The 20,625-nt window shown below is 48.8% G+C and overlaps 1 protein-coding gene across 2 annotated transcripts in view; it reads left to right on the plus strand.

Annotated features, from left to right (window-relative positions):
• The window catches only part of INPP5K (inositol polyphosphate-5-phosphatase K), a 425,899-nt gene that overhangs the window by 59,774 nt on the left and 345,500 nt on the right, over positions 1-20,625 (plus strand). The window lies entirely within an intron of this gene.

The following is a 20,625-nucleotide window of genomic DNA, read 5'->3' on the forward strand; positions in this document are numbered from 1 at the left end:
ACATGGTCATCCCCAAAAGACATGATGAACAGGGCGAGAGCACAGTGTCCTTCGACTACGAGGTCAGATGACAGATAGTAGCTGAGCGCCCTGCTTAGGACTGAGACGCAGCAGCCTGTGTAGGGGATAGGTCCAGTGCTTCAAATTCAATTAACATGGCCTCCCAATCTAATGAGATATGTTGCTTTCTCAGCCCTCTCTCTTCTTCCCTTCGCAGAGCTGCACCCTTCGCTTTCCCCCATTGAAACATGTCGGACTGCCAAACAGTATCCGCCGGACATCTGGGCGACTTCCACCTCATAGTGAGCACCCTGACCGCCAAAATGAGTGCTAGGTCTAATAACTTTAATCGCACCTTCTGAATCTTTGAGCGCCTACGAAGTCCCATAAGGCAGGTTAGGGCCTCGCCTAGAACCGGGAGTTGTGTCACCATAGCCAAGGAATGGCGCACTTCCCCCAGTAACCCCTCAAGCGAGGACAGACCCAAAGCATGTGGATGAAGTCTACCTCTTCTCCCCAACAACGGGGAAAGCAATGGGGGGAATCAGGAAACATACTGTGTATCTTTTGCGGTGTAAGGTACGATATATGGAGTACCATCGCCTGTATAAATTTAAGACTCGCAATGCGTGATACTTTTTTGGGAAACTCCAGCATGTGTTTCCATGCTTGGTCTGTGATCTCCACACCGGAGTCCTCTGCCCAGCGCGCCCTAAGGGAGGTGAGTGTAATCGCTGCATGTGCTCACACTCCAGTGTATAGCCAGCGCACCAAATGCCCTCCAGGTCCCATGTAATACAGAAGGTGAACAAAGGTGTGTTGTGGGGGTTCCGTCCTCTGTGGGGCCCACGTGGTTCGGATATAGTGTGTCACAGTGGCGTGTAAAAGGTACAGGCGCGGTGGTGCCCCAGTGGCCTGCACAAATGAGTCGTGATCCATCATTGTGCCATCGCCAAAGAAAGCTCCAACCTCCTCTATCCCATTGTCAGCCCATGTCTGTGTTCTAGTTTGTGTGAGTTTCCCCTGTGGTGTAGGAATGCCCAGTAATGGGATGTTTGTGGCGTATGGAGCCACCGCGGACGTGTATGACAGGGCCTTCCTCCAGCAGAACAGAGCTGTCCGTAATAAGGGGGGCAGTCCCAAGGAATCTTAGCCCTTGGCACGAGCAAGGTGTGTAGTTCCCCTCGATCCAGTCTCTGCAGCGTGAACCCAATTTCATGTAAGTTTCTCCCCGCAGTCCGGTAAGATAGCCACTGAAGCTGACTGGCGTAACAGTAACCTCTGAAGTCAGTGACTCCCAAGCCGCCACTCTGTATTGCCAGCTGTAGCTTTCGAAGGCTTATCCGTCTCCGGCCTGTGCCCCAGATGAGAGTAGTCAGTATGGTGTTAAGAGTTTTAAAAATAGGTTGTGGGATTATCACGGGCAGATTCACGAAATAGTATAATAGGCGAGGCAGCATCACCATTTTAAAGATGGCGATCCTCCCCATTACCGATATGGGTAGGGAAGTCCAGAACCCACACTTGCACGGAGTCCTGTTATCGCCCGCATGATATTACCCTCAATTTGGTCATCCTGCACCCTATATACGTATATACCAAGGTATTTAAAGGTGACGGGGTTCACTGGCAGGGCATAGGTGCAGAATTGTAGGTCGGGTATATGTGGCGTTTCTTGGAAGAAATAGCCAGTCGATTTCTCCGGATGTATGGGTAGTCCCGACAGGCGTTCGAAGGTAGCGAATACCTCCGGGAGAGGGTCTTTGTCAGCAGTCCGATCTCGAAGATACAAGATTATATCATCTGCATAAATTGAAATAAGGTGCTGTACCCCATCAATGGGTATGCCCAGCTGGTCCGCCGATCTCCGAAGAGCCAACGCCAGGGGCTCAAACGCCAGCATAAAGAGCAGGGGGGACAAGGGGCACCCCTGCCTTGTGCCTCTATAAACGTTATATTGGTCAGAGATATGGAAGCCCGTACGGGCCCTGGCCGTGGGGGACATGTATAGTAAACTGACCCATCTAAGGTATGTGTCCAGGAACCCGAACCGTTGCAACATCGCAAACATCAAGTCCCAGGATAGGGAGTCGAACGCCTATCGAAGGTCTAGGGCAATGCAGCCTGCATGACGGTAAGCTCTCTGGATGGCCGCCATTATGGAATGTAGTCGTTTAGTATTCAGAGAGGTGCTGCGATTTGGGAAGAAGCTGCACTGAAAGTTGTGAATAAGCGCATTAAGATGTGGCTGTATTCGGTTGGCGAGAGCCTTACTTAGGATTTTGTATTCGGTGGCTAACATAGAGAGGGGTCTGTAATTGGACATCTCTAAACCGTCCCGTCCCAGTTTGGGTATAGATGTGACCAGCGTCTGCATGGTGGAATCCGGCAAACGGTCCGTCTCTAAAGCTGTCTGATAAACAATCTCCAGTGTGGGCACCAAGGACTCCACAAACGTAAGATAGAATTCAACAGGGAGCCCATCCATACCGGTCGTCTTATTACGGTTTAGGCCTTTAATCGTAGCTCGGATTTCCTGTTGGGTAATGGGGCCGTCAATATCCTTCTGCACATCCTCCGGCAATATCGGGAAGGGGAGGTCTCAGAAAAAGTCAGTAATCATTGGGCCGTCCACTGGGGCAGGGGGTGCATATAGTGCCTGTAAGTGACTATGGAAGGCAGCGTTTATTTCAGCTTGTGTGTGGACTACGTGCCCTTCCAGGGTGCGGATGCTGGAGATGATTGGCGGGTGAGGCCTGTCTCTGAATATGCGGGCAAGCAGTGTACCGGTTCTATCGCCTCCGTGTGTTTACGTTGGAGTACCGCTCTGTAGTCTATGGTCCGCAGCGTCTCCAGTGTCTCTGCATGATCTATGTGGGCGGATTGTATAGCCCCCCATTTGTCAGGGTCTGAGACCGCCTCCCTCTCCAAGACATGTAATCTGCGCTCAACATTCTGTAACCGTTGATGTGTCTCCTGCCTGGCCCCTACTAGTTGTCCGATCGTCACCCCTTTCACCACTACCTTCAAAACATCCCATTCAAACAAATGGGTGGACGCTGTATTCCAGTTGTCGGCCAGGTAATTAGTGATAGTGTTGGATAGAGTCGTCCGAAAAGGGGCATCCTATAGTAATTGTGGGTGTAACTTCCAGGTGGGCACTGGGGTGGGGACTATCCCCCAGCGGAGTGTGAGCTCTAGTGGGTTATGGTCGGAAAATGTCTTAGCTAGGTATGTAGAGCTGTGGCCCTTCGCAATAACAGACCTTGAGCAGAGGAATCTATCAATTCTGGTATGGAGGCTGTGTACCGGGGAGTAAAAGAAATATTCGCCACGCACCAGAGAGTGTCCACCCATTTGCCCATGCAGTGAATTGGTCCGTGAGCTTACCAGCAGTTGTGTGTTCCGCATAGAGGGAGGGGGGGTGTGTGTATCTGTCCAACCTAGTGTTCAGTACCGCATTCCAATCTCCTGCCAACACCCAGGGGATCCCCTCCCAGTCCGCCAAGGCCAGACCCAGCTTACTCAGGAATCCATCTGTTCGAAGTTAGGGGCATAAACACTCCCAAAGACCACCAGGAAGCCGTCGAGAGTGCCCTTCACCAGTATGTATCGTCCCTGCTCATCCACCCGGCGCTCAAGTTCGACAAATGGAACCCCGTGACGCACCCAGATAGACGCCCCCCCCTAGCGAAGGCAAGTAGTTAGTGGAATAAATGTGTCCCTTCCATTTTTTCCGCATCTTTTGCGTTTCTGAATCAGTCAGGTGAGACTCCTGAAGGAATGCCACCTGTATCTTACGTCTGAGGAGAAATGCGTGTATGCGGTGTCTTTTCTGGATTGCTCCTAGGCCCCGTACTTTCCATGTGAGTAGGTTGTATGACCCTATTGTGGTAGCTGTCCCTGTCATGGTCCTGTGTGGGAGTGGATCTCATTTCTACATGGAGCCAACAGAGCAGATCCGACCAGGTGTCCCCTTCCCGCAACAGATTTTACAAAACTCTGCATAGCGCCTAAACTACGCTGGGCTCAACAATACAGAACAAATAACAGTGCATAAGCTAGTAGGGAGGTAGCTAACCTTGCCTCCGAACATAATTCCAGAAAGGGATCTGTGATCCAATGGCACACTGGTCCCCTTTCTCCCGGGGGGAAGTGTACATTGGGGTGGCAGGGGCGAGGTCACTACCATGAACAGTTACAACAGTAGACACTATAGAACTCCCCCATAGGTAGTACATATCCCAAATATCACATATCGCTATAAGTAGAGCTAGAAAACATATAAGTAGAACCGCTTATAGTATCATCAGTACAGAGGAGTATACTAGCTCCCGCATTGAACTATACCAGTGAAAGGATACAGTAGTCTCTCTGGTGACGGGTTCGTGCCCATTGCAAGGACAGGGACGGCAGTAGCAGCCCCAAGTGTTTGTGACCTAGCCGCCCCATTCAATTGTCAAGCAGGTCATCTGCTGCTCTCGGTGTGACGGTGGGGAAGAGGATCACACTACGCTCCGAATCCGAATGCAGAGTACTGTCCTCTGAGCCTGTAGTGATCTTGTTCGAATCGTCGCGGAAGGAGCCGGCCACTGCAAGGGCTCCCTCTTGATCCCTTCGCTGCTGTTTTTGGGAGGGCCCCGCACTTCCCTTGCTCCGGTTGGTGTTCTGAGTCCGTCTAGAGGACCGCCCGGGGACCACGTCCGAATCTTGGAGGAGACATCCGGGTGGCTCGCCTGACTAGAGCCAATACCCATCACCTCTATCCATTCCTCAACATCTTCCGGGCTTTCGAAAAAGTGAGTCTTCTTGTTGTGAATCACCTTCAGTCGGGAAGGATACAGGAGGGCGTACTTGAGTTGTGCAGTCTGTCGTTTCTTCTTCACGGCCTAATAGGAGGATCTTTGTCTCTGCACCAGCACTGTATAGTCCAGATATAAAGATATGCAATTATTTTCATACTCAATGAGCGCCTTTTCCCTAGCCCTCTGCAGTAAGAAGTCGCGGTCCCTATAGTTGAGGATTTTCACAATCAAAGGGCGGGGCTGTGCTCCCGGTCTGGGCTGTCCTGTCGGGATTATATGTGCCCTTTCACGCAAAAGTATGGAGAGAGTCCCTCCGGCGCCACATGCTCCTTGAACCACGTTTCCATAAAGGCAGCCGCTCTGCCTCCCTCTCAACGTTCCAGTAGCCCAATGACGCGTACATTATTGCACCTATTTCTGCCCTCTGCATCCTCCACCCATGTAATTACTTGCTGTTGGAGTTGCTGCAAGGAGGAAGAGTGTCCTGCCACTTTAGGGGTGATGTCCGCGATAGATTGTCCTTGTTCTTTCACTGTATCTGCAAGCTAGGCATGGTCCGCCTTCAGCAAAGTCAATCCCGTGGTGAGCTTGCCCATCTGCAGTTCCATCGCCGCCCTGGAATCCAGGATCTCCTGCAGGATAAGGTCTAATTTTTCCGGCGTCCCCTCTGTACCGCCAGGTAGGTCCCTCCCAGGTGGGGAGGGCCGACCAGCCTGGCCCATCATGGTGGAGGGGGGGGTCAGGTCCTCATTGTCCGTCCATTGTCTTCGCCCGGTTCCTGCCCATTGCCCAATGCCAGTACTAGACCACGCGTCGGGCCGTCCGGCTATGTCATAGGTCTATTGAGGGGAGCAGCAATATACCCCGGGTGGGCAGCAATGGTGGTTCCAGGCAGGTCCGTCCGGAGAGTGTGGCGCAAGCGGGCAAAGCACTCCCAGAGATGAGGGAGAGTGTAATGCTCTGTGTGAGGCTATAGATCTTAGTCCCCACTTTCACCTCTCGTCACAAGGGACCTTCACCTCATCTGCGCTCCTTGCTAGTTGGTGCTGCTCGAATTCTCAGGGATCGGTGGGCATCCCATCTGTTACTGCCCCCAGTGGTGTGGTCCCCAGTGCATTCACCCCTCTGGGGGGAGCGCGAGGCACGAGGAAGTCACCGGCCAGCCAGCCAGCACAGGGCCCCTTCAATGAAGGATCTGTCCGGGGCGGGTTCCGTGATACAGGCCAGCCAGGCAGTCATGTCCCAGGCGGGCTCCACTCCGCCGCAGACCTCTGCTGCCCCTCGGCACAGGCGCAGAGTATGGACCCCCAGTGCCCGAAAGCGTCACTGCATCGGCGTTCGCGCTGTCCCGCAAATCCAGGAAAACTCACATGGGGGGCAGCGCGGGACCGCGCGGCCTCCCGGCTTGCCGCGCCAGTTCCCAGCGCGCACAGTGCTCCGCTGCAGGGCGTATGCCTATCACTGGCAGGCCGTCCCCTCACCGGTTTGCGCCGCTTCACCAGGCAGATCTCCTGGGCCGCCGGGCAGGGGCCCGCACTCCCGGGGGGGCGGCTGTGCAGGCGGGGATCCAATGGGAAGTCTCCTCGTCTCTCGTGTCGCAGAAAGGGCCCGGGTCACATCGCCACACGCCGGCCCCCGCTCTACGGCAGCTCCCGGTCGCCGTCAGTGGTGAGTCGCAGGCAGGCCTGGGATCTTGCCCGTCTTCTAGGGCATCCCCCGGTGCTAATCAGCGGTCCACACGGCAGCCAGGAACTCCGTCCCGTTGCCCCAGTCACTAACGAGTAGTTTCAGCTGTGTAGGCAGCGTGTAGAGAGAGATTCCCCCCGGGAGGGTCCGAAGCTCCTTCAAACCACAGCCGCCAATGTAGACGGCTACCCACGCCCCCTGGAAGATCCTTTCTTAAGAACTAACCACAATCCTAGAAAATGGTGAGGAAATTAGTACCCAGCTAAACGTTTCTTCAGGCATGACTTCTGAAATCCTTTCTGTTTAATTTTGTTGTCCTGCTAGAAGACCACATATCCAGATATGATTTAATTGCAGCCTAATGGTTAGGGGACTAACTTTTTTGCCTCTATGAGACCGTCCTCTTGTTCTGATGTGCCTGCTTCTTTACAGTATAAAAAATACTTACAATAGGGCTGAAACTTCTCACCTCACTGTTCCTGTGTTGTTTTTAGATCCTTTTATTATACTTGAAAGCACAGAGGATATCATGCAGGTAAGGAGTTCCTCCCCTGAGAGCTGTCTTTCTTCTAATGGCAAATTAGCTACGGCCCCAAAATACTTTTATTCTGCTTGTTCTCAGACGAAGGGTTGTGTGTTTATCATTGCAATGAGGAAGCCTGCTTTTGAAGATCAAAATTAACTGCAAGATAAAGCAGCAAATGAAGGGAAGGACACAGCACTGAATATAGAAGAGTGATGATAGACCCATTGGAACTCGATCAGAAGAAAAGTTTTGAATATCCCCTTTAGGGTTTTTTTTTGCATACCCTGAGTGCCCAACTGCTTGAATATTTGGTAGACTGACTTATAATTTGGCCGTAGCATCATGCTTATTTAAGCATGTGCACGGAGGCCTAGGCCTAACGCTTGCTATCGATTTCCTGAAAGTGCCCACTCCAAAGACTCTCTCAAATTGGAGAGCGGACTAGTGTTCCTGTCCTGAGTATAACATAACAAGCTGTGGTGAACATACTGTGTTTTTGAGATTGATTTTGTGACCTGCACAGCAAGACCCTGTATTACATCGCCAAGAACTAAATCCTGACTCTGTTATAGTCTCTACTGTCTGTAAAAATCATGCATCTGCGCCAGGGACTTGAATACCACCAGAGCGAGAACAAAAAGAGGGATGAAGTGGTTCTTCATCAACAGCCCTATAATCAGCCTGCACTTGGTAAGTATGACAGAGCACGTTGGGAATGTTTGCTTACATTTGCAGAAGATCTGCCAAAAGACAAGAAACAATATTTCCTATAAATCTTTAATGAAGGACAGGTTGTCTCCAACCAGATAATAAATGCAGCCATCGACACAGCAAACTACATTTTGTCATGGCGTTGCATTGTGACGTGCGTCATGGTTTTGCCTTACATGAATAAAACCTGATTCATAATTAAAGATAATGAATCTACCATTTTCAGGCCCAGGTGTCTTTTGCCTGCACGCAGATAAAGAAACTGGAAAGATAAAAAAGGAATTGGAAACTCCTAAAGCAGTGGGCCCACAGAGGGAAAAATTAATCTTTTGTTCTACTTTTTACCACAGGGATATCGGGCAACAACAGCGGCTAAGGGTTCTACTCCCACAATTACCTTACTACCCACAATCTCAATATCATCAGCACCAGTATTCACAAAAAAACTGTTATTGACAGATGACAACAAATACAACAATCATATACAGACTCCACTCTGGGTTAATCATAGTCCCACAACAATAACCAATGAGTCGCTCACTCCATCTATTCTGTTCGCCAGTCCAGTGGGAGGGAGTGTTAAAAAACACTTGGAAGAGTGGAGCAAAATTATAATTGACTAACGGGTCTAACAAAATATTTTGAATGGCTACAACAGTAAATTCAGGTTTATCCAGTAATGGGGTATCTTTCATAGATTTACATGCCTGAATCATTCCCTGTCACCGAGGCGGGAGTCCCACTGTAATTATATCTACAAAAGCAGTGCCTTAGAATGATCTGTAGTAGGCTGACAAGACTATAGGCCACAAAAGGCCCAAAACTTAGCGGCCTATCTACCTCATTATATGAAAAGAACTGAAAGTAGTCCCACCCAATCAGCTGTCAGCACCCTCTAGAACCTTCCCAGCAGAGGCAGTTCTCCTCAGATTTTCACTGCACGTCGTGTGGAAGGGAGTCTCCCTGAGTGCCTACTCAGTTTTCAACTTTTTTCTACAGAATATCTGAGAAGAAAGTCCTTTTCAAGGCCTGCAGAACCTGTGATAAAAAGAGGGTCCATGTAGATGAGCAGCATAAGGACTGCATCTACTGTCTGCATCCCAATCACATTGTGAAGGATTGCAGGATTTGCCGCACCTTCCCTGCCAAGACCATCAGGGACAGGGAGGCAAGGGTTCTTCTTTGGCTCAAATCATCTTCCACAGATGATGAGGACAGAGCTTCTGCATCCAGCAAAAGAGCCAGATCCAGAGATAGCTCTTCTCCTGAGAGGAAAAAACAACACAAATCCTCTTATAGAGCTTCAGAACCCTCAAGGAGGTTATCCTCTCCTCCTCTTGAATCTCCAGCTTCTCCGCCTTCAGGATCTTCATCTCAAACTGTGAGTAAAGCACAGGCAAAAACTGTTTCTCTGGTGTCTTCTCACACAGTCTCTGTGACTTCTACCACCTCAAGCTCTTCGGCGACGGTGTCTACCTCTGCTATTACTTCACCTATTGTGTCAGCCAAGGTTTCCTCAAAGAAATCTTCAGGGGCTAAGGATATTTCTTTAATATCTTCAAAAGCCTCGTCGACGTCAAAATCATCGTCGACGAAGAGCCCGTCGACGACGAAGATCTCGTCGACGAAGAGCCCGTTGACGACTGGATCATCTAAGAAGAGCTCATCGGCGACAGCCTCGTTGACGGCAGCCTTGTCGACGACAGCTTCGTGGACGACAGCCTCCACGACGACAGCCTTGTCGACGAAGAGTCCATCGACGACGGCCCCGTCGACGACATCCCCGTCGACGATGGCCCCGTCAACGACAAGTCCATCTACAGTACCACAGTCGACGACATTCCCATCGACGATGAGTCCGTCGACGGCGAGCTCGTCGACGGCCATTCCAACAAAGAGTCCAGTCATCACCAAGACTCCGCCTGCAAGACCCTGGCCTTCTCTACCTCAGGTGTCTCATGCCTCACCTATAGCATATACTCATTTTGAGATCAAAACCTATCATAGGCAAGACTACTCCAATATTTCTCCACTGCTACCATTGCAGATTTTAGAAACATACGTGGAACAAGAGGAATCTGATGAGGATGATCGAGATGATGAGGGTCCCTTTGGGATTGCACGCCATCCATCCGAATTACAAATGAAATGTCAGGATGAGGATGAAGAAGAGGATATACAGGAGCATTACTACCAAGAAGATTTGTCTACACCTTTCTATAGACAACCATACAGGGCTCCACGTTCGGAGGAGTCAAGTAATCTTCCTCCTTCGTTGATACAGGACTTACAGGCCATGTTGGCAGACTATCGCCAAAGGTTCCCACCTACACCGTCCACGCCAATTGTACCTCCGGTACCAGTGGACGTACCTACGCCTCCACCACCGCAGCCTCCAGTGTCGCCAAGACACCCTGCAGAACACACACCACAAGAGGATCGTGATACTTCCTCTTCGGACGAGGATGGAAGAGAAGAAGGCGAGTTGACTCATGACAACACACCTGCGGATCCGTGGGATGACTATGCAATACCCATGCCTTCGCCTCTTTTGCCGCAACCCTCTGGTTCTCCGCCAGAGGACATTGGCGGCTTTCACAATATCATGCAAACGGCTGCTACAAGATTTGAACTACCAGTTACTATTGAGCAGTCGGAATGTTTTTTGCACGACTTTAAAGAGGGGTATAGAAAGATCACCAGGGCCAAACCCATTATAGAATATATTCGGAAGGAAGGTCTTAAGATTATGAAGACACCCGCTTCTATCCCAGCAGTCCTTCCTCGTATTGAGAAGTATAGAGCACCGCCAGACACTCCATCTTGTTTGGTGGGCTACCCACGTCCGGACTCTGTAATATCCCAAGCTGCTCCACAGAGGTCCAAAAATCCATCCACCCCAATCTCAACACCACCGGACAAAGAGGGCTGGAGATTCGATCTAATAGGCAAGAAGTTCTCCACCAATGCTGCATCCTCAATCAAGGTAGCGAATGCTCTTGCGATTCTTGCCCGCTATGACTGACAGATGTGGTCGGAACTATCTGAATTCATAGAATTGATACCGGAAGATCGTCAGCAAGAAGTACGTAAAATAGTGATTGAAGGAGAGAGGCGGCTTCAGAAATAATAGATTGCGCCCTAGACATCGCAAACACTAACTTTCATCAGTTAGCGGGTGCTGTGGTGCTCAGACAGGGCTGGCTCAGAGCAACCTCCTTCGGACCGGAGGTGCAAACAAAAATCCTCGATATGGCTTACGACAGGGACTCGCTCTTCGGTAAGCACATAGATGATGCCTTACTAACCATCAAGACGGATACAGACACCGCAAAATCGCTTGGTATGCTGCAATATAAAAGAGGTTATTTTAGAGGAGCAAGAGGTCGTGGATTTTCTTCCAGAGGAAATTACCACAATCAACAGAACAGGCAATACCAGTCGCAGTATTATCAACCGCATTACCAATCCTCATACAGGCAATCTTCCTCCAGCAATTTCTCTTGTCAGGGAGGAAGACGAAGATCAAATAATCAAGGACGAGATTCAAACAAACGTCAATGAACTATGCCGGACGCCAGTCCACATACTTCCCTCCCTGAGGGCGTAAAGATCTCCGCTTTTTACCAACAATGGTGGAACATCACATCGGACCAGTGGGTCCTCGACCTAGTGGAAAGAGGATACACTCTGGAGTTTGTAAAGAAACCACCTACGACTCCGCCCAAGGGCCCCCCTCCCCCTCGTCTTCACTTACTGTTCAAAGAAGCCTTAAACATGTTTCGGAAGAATGCAATAGAGAAGGTTCCAATCTCGCAGAAAGGAAGAGGATTCTACTCTCGCTTCTTCCTTATAAAGAAAAAGTCGGGAGAGTGGCGCCCGATTCTGGATCTGCGCAAACTCAACAAATTCTTGAAGAAACAGAGTTTTCGCATGGTAACATTGGCAGATGTGCTCAATTGTCTCAACAAAGGAGATTTTATGGCTTCTCTGGACTTGGAAGACGCTTACTTCCATATTCCTATACACCCCAAACATCGCAAATACCTACGGTTCACAGTGACTGGCGTCCACTTTTAATTCAAGGTGCTCCCATTCGGGCTGAAATTGGCACCAAGAATATTCACAAAATGTTTGGCCCCAGTTTCTGCAATGTTGAGGTCCCAGGGGATGCAGGTCTTCCCATATCTCGACGATTGGCTGCTCAAAGGACCATCGAGACAGATCACAAGACAAGCGGTCAGAAGGGCCCTTCGTCTATTCTCAAATCTAGGCCTCACTCTCAATGCAAAGAAATCGCAATTGCAACCCCTACAGGTGTTAAACTTTCTGGGAGCGTCACTGGACACCCAACAGTGCAAAGCGTTTTTGTCTCAGGAACGGCAGAACAAACTTCAAAAACTGGCAAGACAAAACTCAACAAGAAAGTCACTTTCTGTCCGAACATATGCGTCTCTTCTAGGGATGTGCTCTTCAGCGATCAGTCTAGTCTCCTTCGCAAGACTCAGGATGAGGCCACTGCAAGAGGAGTTGCGCCGACAATGGCAAGAAATAGGAGGGTCTTTCGACGATCGCATAAAAGTGACATTCAGAATGAAGCATGCTCTTCAATGGTGGTCAAAAGAAAGCAATCTGTCTCCGGGTCTTACGTTTCTTCAAACCCTTCCGGAGTTCATTCTGACCACGGATGCATCCATGGAAGGATGGGGAGGCCATCTCCAGGACCTCCAGATTCAAGGCCGATGGTCTCATCAATATCGGCAGAAACATATCAACAGTCTCGAATTAAGAGCCATTTTCCTTTCTCTGCAAGCTTTCCTTCAGAGAATTGCAAATTCTTCAGTGCTGGTGCGTACGGAGAATACCACCAGCATGCTTTACATCAACAAGCAAGGGGGAACGAGATCCCTATCTCTGTTGCAGGAAGCTCAAGAGATGTGGGAGTGGGTTATGCAACACGGCATAACCCTCAGAGCAGAGCTTGTAAAGAGGGTTCAAAACTCTGTGGCCGACAACCTCAGCAGATCCCTCGCAGGTTGCCACGAAAGGGAGCTGGAACAAGAACAGGTGAACAAGATCTTTCAGAGATGGGGCACACCAACTCTAGATCTGTTTGTGACGCAACAGAACAGCAAATGCCTGTATTACGCCAGCAGATTTCCTCAACGGGGGTCAAGAGGGAATGCCCTGTCCATGAGATGGTCAGTAATCTATGCATACGCTTTTCCCCCGATACCGTTAATACCAAGGATTCTGCAAAAAATGAAGAGGGAACATTGCACTCTTCTCCTCATTGCTCCTCGCTGGCCGAGACAGTACTGGTTCCAAGAACTGCTCCTGCTATCTCAACAGCCTCCAATTCATCTCAAGCCGACACTTGACATGTTGTCAAGGGAAGGAGGTCGGATTCTGCACCCGGATCCACAATCGCTGCACTTGCACGCATGGCTCCTGACTTCCTAGAGTTTAAAGATCTCCAGATTTCTGAAGACTGTAGAGCAACTCTGTCTCAAGCCCGTGCTCGGAGTACTATCAGAACGTACCGTTTCAAATGGAAACGCTTCTGTTGTTGGTGCGAAGCAAATAATATCCATCCTCTTCAAGCTCCACCTGTAGATATCCTACCTTACTTGCTTTCACTAGCCAAGGTAGGTCTAGTGTTCTCTTCTATTAAAGTACCTCTTGCCGCCATATCCCGATTCAGAAGATGCTCGAACAAGCCTTCACTATGTTCTTCCTCACTTATAAAGCAATTTCTTAAAGGGTTGTTTCGAGCCTTTCCTCCAATTCGACTTCGACCTCCTGACTGGGATCTCAATATTGTCTTGTCCCAGTTAATGAGGAGGCCTTTCGAACCTATTCATAGAGCTGAATTAAAAAATTTAACCTGGAAAGTGGCTATTTTACTAGCTCTCACTTCAGCCCAGATGGTGAGTGAGATTCAGGCTTTCACCATTTCGGAACCGTTCCTTCATTTCTCTAAGGATTATGTCACCTTGAGAACAAATTCAAAATTCATTCCTAAAGTACCATCTCAATTTCATTTAAACCAGCTGGTTAAGCTAAAGACTTTTTTCCCGGATCCTGTCACACCGGCAGAAAATGCCCTACACTCTCTGGATGTGAAACATTGTCTAAAGTTCTATCTTCAGAAAACTAAAGACATAAGGAAATCTAACCAGTTATTTATTGCTTATGGTCCAGTTGCGCTGGGAAAAGCTGTGACAAAAGCAACAATAGCCAGGTGGTTATCTTCAGTAATACAATTCTGTCACGAGAAAGCTAACAAGCCTTTAGCCAGAAAGGTAAAAGCACATTCCACCAGAATGATGTCAGCATCGACAGCATTATTTGCCGGAGTCACACTGACGGACATTTGCCGAGCTGCGACATGGAAGAGCGTCCATACCTTTACAAAGCATTACTGCTTGCAATCGGCATCACAAGATGATACAGCAGTGGGACAAGCGGTGCTGCGGCATCTTCTTCATTAAGGTTAGACTTTTAAAGGTCTCTCTGTCGTAATTGGCCCGCTTGGATTAGCGACTAGCTGAACCTACACGTTGTCCTCCTTAACTTGGCTATATACGATAAATGCCATTTTGAATGTCGCAGCGGCCATCTTAGACCATGAGCGGCCTCGTGGCCGACGTGCCCTTTAGTCCTTTGTCCGTTCCACTGACCACTCTCATCTGCCCAGCAACAGGCTATTTTTAGTACTGGTCAAGCCACACATGCGCAGTTCTCACTGACCCGTAAACCTTTAGGAATGTGCCGCTAACTGACCAGTGGGTTTAAAACTCTCCAATGAGCTGGCAGTATTCCAAAACATGACCATATATGGCTCTAAAACTGTGTCTTAACTTGTGCCGCCTAAACTTTTATTGCCCCAAAAAACTGTATATAAACGGGGTCACACCGGTGTTCGGTGTGATACCTCTTGCATTACCGAAGGGTGCTGTTTGAGTGTACCACCACCCCATGGGGTTTTAATAAACTTGTTCTTTGCATTTTACAGTTTCCGTGCCAACAGTTCTTGTGTAAGTGGGTAATCTCTGGAGCGTGTAGGCCTTGGGAACCCCGGAATACTTCAATTGGCGACCACGAAGGGACTCATCGGCGACTCGGATGCCCGAAGGAGAGGTCGTGACGAAGGCTTGGAAATCCGCCATGGGCGCGCGCTGCCACGAGTGACCCGAGTCTTGGCTGCCACGGTGTTTTTTCCTTTCCTTCCGATCTGACCTTCCAGGTGGCGCCGGTCTCCGACTGAGTTTTCGAAGGGTCCGCATCACTGAGAGAGTGCCGTTTGGCTGATTTGGCTTATAAGACCTTGGCAGTTGGAACCTGGACAGTTGAGTATTTGGTAAGCTTTGTGTTCGGTAAGGTAGTCTTTGGACGCTTACTAAAGTCCTATGAATTGTGTTTGGTAAGGTAGTCTTCGGACGCTTACTGAAGTCCTACAAATTGTGTTCGGTAAGGTAGTCTTCGGACGCTTACTGATAATCTGTGCTTTGCGATCGGTGAGGACGCTTGCCGAATTCTATGAACTTTGATTTGAGTTAGCTAACATTGTGAATTTGTGATCTTTGAACTTATATGTGTAGTGCACTTCACATAGGCAGGCATGTAGAGATGTTTCTCTAACTTTGTTTTTTTCCTTTGAGCTGCACAATCGTGAGAAGAACTGTAAGTGCCATTTGGTCCGGTGTCACGCTTTTGTGATACTCTTTGAACATGCCTGTTTTTAGCACACTCCGGGGAATGTGTTGTTTAGGAGATGGTACCTCAATTAGGTTAGCGGAATCACAGCCGGCTCCCCCAGAGGGAACACCAAACAGGGAGATGTATATTAAGTTTGGCCTCCCCCCTATTATGTACAGTAAATTATGGCATAAGTACACTAAGGCCGATCCCGAATTGCAATGGCCCCTACACGGGTCGTACGATTTGAGTAAAATCCAATTTGTAGAGCAATGTATGTTTCAACGCAGGTCTAGACAAAACATGTTTGATTGTGTGCGAATGTGGGAGAAAGCGGCGCGTGAACGAATGAAGCGTGAGGTTGCCTTGGCGGACAAAGAGCAGCGCAAGGCTGCTCGGGATAAGGCTTTACAGCTGGAGGAGAAGGAGGCTCAGGAGAAGAAAGAAAGGGAGGAACGGGAGCGTAAATTGCTAACGACTGGTCAATTTCCTATTCGCCGACCACTTTATCCTGTCCTTAATAATGAAATTGATGATTTTTCTTTGTTAGATCGGTCACCGCCTCCGTACGTTACGCCGACGGCTCCAGCTGTGGATTCTGATGATGACGGACAGGATAAGTCGAACCAAAAGGGTGTATCTGCTCTCAGGTTTACTGCGGATAGGTCCGCTCATTTACGTAGTTGGGCTCGTAAAGTGAATAAGCATTGTGTTACTCAGGAGCAGTTGTTAACAGAGAAGAAAGGGTGGTCGGATCTTGAATTAATGTATTTTCTGTCCAGTTTGGCGGATGAAGTTGTAAACGCATATCGTGAACTTTCTGATACGCTTGAGCCTAAAGTGTTGTCGGTGTATCGTGAGAATTTGGCTAAAGGTGATTTTGATCTTACAGATGTTGATGACCTGTTCAAGCATTTGATCGCGCTGCGGGATGAGACAACCCATTTGCGACAGGAACGGAAACGGAGGCAAAAGGAGTCTGAGCCGGGAAATGATGAGGCGGTTAAGGAGTGTTCTCTTCGTGGTTCAGCTAAGAGCTCTGCGTTGCATGTTATGCCTATGCGTGAAGCGGCGCCTTTGTATGTTCCACCAAAAGGGGAAGGTACGGATGATGATAAGTTGTCGAAGGATGCGAAAGGGTATTTTGTGTACAATTGGGTATATACGCCATGGAATAGGGCAGATGTTATGGCACTGAAAAACTCTTTACCTGATCTCCGAAAGAACCCAGCGGCATTCTATGAGGGGGTAGAGGGGGCTATATCGTCTTGTGTGATGACTCTTGTAGATATAGATTTGTTTTTTGGGTTGATATTACCCCCTGATATGTGGCGGCAGATTCGTAAAAATAATGATGAGACAATATTGGGAGGGACATGGAAAGAAATAAATGCTGCAGATTTAGACAGGGCACCAGCATGCAAGCCTTGTCAGCTAATCCTAGAACTCCCGGCAGCTATTTTGCGTAAATTAAAAACGCTTGTTCCCGCCAAAAAGATTGATTGGACTATGTTAACGTCGTGTAAGCAGAAACTCGATGAAACGGTTTCCGATTTCTTTACACGCTTCGAGGAGGCATTTCATGATTACAGTGGTCAATCTTTAACTGACGATACGGGTCGGCATTTGTTTGTAGATAAGTATGTGGCTAATCTCCTGCCAAAGATTGCAAAGCGATTGAAGTCGAGTGAGAGTTCCTGGGCCACGGCGACCCCTGCGTCCTTGTTAACTATGGCTCAGTATTATGAGCGGCAGGAGGTGGAGGCTAAAGAAAGTGTAGAGAAAAAGACGAAGGAATTGAAAACGAAGGTGATGTTGGCGCAGGTTCGAGGAACACAGGGTAGAGGGAATGAGAGAGGTAGACGAGGTGGAGGTAACGCGTCGTATGGTCGTACGGACATTGCGGAGGATCAGTGTGCTTATTGTAAGGAGTTTGGGCATTGGGCCGACGATTGTCCGGTACTTCGTGAACAGCGTAGCCAGCGTGGGCGAGGTAGTGGAAGGTCAAGAGGAGGTTATACTGGAATGAGAGGTGGAGGAGGAGATCGTAGACAGGTTGAGGAGAGGGGCCGTGGCCAGGACGAACGAAATACGTTTGATAGACGGAATCAATATCAGATTTTGGAAGGAGAGAATGTGGAACATCAGGATTATGTGCATGCATAGGATTGCGTAGGATGGGGTAAGGAATCAGTTGAAGTGCCAGTAGATCAGCAAGGTCCATATGTAACAGCAGGTATTTTGGGTTCTACTGATCAGTTTCTAGTCGACACAGGAGCTACTCGTAGCGCTCTGTCGAAAAACTTGGTTCCGAGGGCTCCCCTGTCTGGCGAAATGATTACGTGTGTAGGGTTTGATGGTACGCCCTCCCCCAGCCCATTGTCCAAGCCCCTTGCACTATGCATTGACAAGTACTTTAGTTTTGGCCAATTTTTGTTATCGCCCCATACCCCAGATAATATCTTGGGCATTGACTTGCTTAAATATTTTCGAGCAACAATACGCTGCGCTCCAGAGGGAGTGCGGGTTATTCTGAATGACAACTACCCTGACCCTGATGATTGCCCTGACCCTGACAGATTTTGTGTCATTTTAGATATTCCCGCTTTGGCCTCTCTGCCGCACACGTTGTGGGCGACATCAGATACGGATGTGGGAGAGATGCGCATTCCACCAATACACATTACTGTTAAGGAGGGGGCCCCTCTACCACGAGTACCACAGTATAAGATCTCGAAGGAAGGTGAAATTGCACTGACGCATATTGTTCAGGATTTGATTTCTGCAGGGGTGGTGGAGGAGGTCCCTTATAATGTTTGCAACAGCCCTATTCTACCGATTCTTAAGAGAGACTCAGATGGCAAGATCTATCGATTTATTATTGATTTACGTGAAATAAATAAAATTGTCATTCCCCAATACCCAGTGGTGTCTGATATCACGACTTTGCTTACTTTGGTTCCGCCGACAGCCACCACTTTTAGCGTTATTGACCTAAAGAATGCGTTCTTTTCTATCCCTGTTCACCCAGATAGCAGATATCTGTTTGGTTTTACGCTCAATAATAAATCGTATAGATTTTGTCGTGTTCCCCAAGGATATACTGAGAGCCCTAGCATCTATAGCCAGGCTTTGAAACGTCAACTAGATTCCTTTAAATTGCAGTCTGGCGTGGCGCTCATCCAGTATGTGGATGACCTTCTGCTTGCCGCCGACTCTTATGCACAATTTCCTTTTTGGCACAAAACAATCACAAGGTTTCCAAGAAAAAGCTTCAATACTGTAGACCCCAGGTGACCTACCTCGGTCATCTGTTGTCTAAGGAGGGGCGGGCATTAACATCTGATCGAATTCAAGCAATTTTAGACACACCAGTCCCCCGCACGCAGAGAGATGTGCGTGCTTTTATAGGGTTGACATCTTTTTGTAGACAATGGATTATGGGTTTCTCATATATCATAAAACCTCTGCTAGCATTATTGTCCAAAACTACACCGATGCCTCTTGAGTGGACAGACGAATGTCAGAAAGCCTTTGAACAGTTGAGACAGGCCCTTTGTTCTGCACCCGTGTTAGGAACACCAGACTACACGAAACTTTTCACATTGTACGTGCATGAGAATGATGGGTGCGCGTTGTCAGTGTTAGTGCAGTTACACGGGGATAAGCAGAGACCATGTGCATACTTCTCTGCCATTTTGGATCCTGTAGCACGAGGGTTGCCTGGGTGTTTTCGAGCGGTAGCGGCAACAGCAGTAGCCATACGACAGAGTGAGGGCATAGTGTTATCACACAAACTGTTGGTGTTAGTTCCTCACGCAGTAGATGCCCTGTTAAACCAAACAAAGACCCAATACCTCACGAGTGCACGACTTACAGGATATGAGCTGACACTTTTAGCGCCACACATAACATTGAAAAGATGCGCTACTTTGAACCCCGCGACTTTATTGCCCTATCCGGCCGAGGAGGGTCAGGAAGAAAAACATCATGATTGTGTTTTCCTGACTGAGGAACAGACAAAGGGTCGTGTTGACTTACAGGATGTGCCACTTCCAGATGTGGATGGGGAACTGTGGGTTGATGGATCGTGTTTGAGGCTGCCAGATGGTACGACTTCCGCAGCATATGCGATCACGACTCTTAAGACGGTGGTTGAAACAGCTAGAATACCACAAAAATCGGCTCAGGCAGCAGAGCTGATAGCTTTAACAAGAGCCTGCGAATTGAGTGCGGGCCTATGTGTGAACATATACACAGACAGCCGGTATGCCTTTGGAGTGGCCCATGACTTCGGACTTCTCTGGAGGGAACGTGGGTTTCTGACATCACACGGAGAGCACATTATGCACGGAGAGTTAGTGCGTGATCTCCTAAACGCATTGCTCTGCCCCAAGAAAGTAGCGATAGTGAAGTGCAGTGCCCATAAAAAGATCACGGATAAAGTGGGTCAAGGAAATGCCTTCGCAGACAGCATAGCAAGGCAGACGGCTATGTCCCGAACTAGCTCCCCTATGTACGTGGTACAATCACAGGCTGAGAGATGGAGTGATGCTAGAGCAGAGATACGGGATATTCAAAAATCAGCTACAGAATCTGAATTTGCGGCTTGGGCAGTAGATGGGGTACTAGATGACGAAGGTTGTTGGAGAAGCAAAGACATGGAGAAGTGGAAATTGCCTGCGGCTTATTTACAGGCGATGGTCCAGATGACTCATGGACTGGCCCATGTCGGAGCTCTTGCAATCACCCGGCTTTTAACACGAGTTTGGGAACATTCTGAGATTGCGAATACTGCAAAGAGAGTAGTGCAGACCTGCCTGGTATGCTTGCAACACAATCCTGGGAAGGGGACCCATACTCCGAAAGGAGGGTTCGTTCCACCTTCAGCACCGTTTGAAGTGCTTCAAATGGATTACATCCAACTCGAGCGCTGCAACAACCTGAAGTACGTCCTAGTGGTGGTGTGTGCTTTTAGCAAATGGGTTGAGGCCTACCCCACGAAAGACAATACAGCTTTGACAACAGCTAAGGTGTTGCTTAAGGAGTTCTTTCCTCGCTTTGGAGTTTGCAAATTTCTGTGGAGCGATAATGGGCCCCATTTTGTTGGAAAGATTGTGGAATATGTACTGAAGGGGTTAGGGATTCAGCAAAAGTTCCACGCTGTATTCCACCCTCAGTCAGCAGGTTTGGTCG

The sequence above is a fragment of the Lissotriton vulgaris genome, chromosome 2_1, assembly GCF_964263255.1.
Source record: "Lissotriton vulgaris chromosome 2_1, aLisVul1.2, whole genome shotgun sequence".
Taxonomy (NCBI): Eukaryota; Metazoa; Chordata; class Amphibia; order Caudata; family Salamandridae; genus Lissotriton; species Lissotriton vulgaris.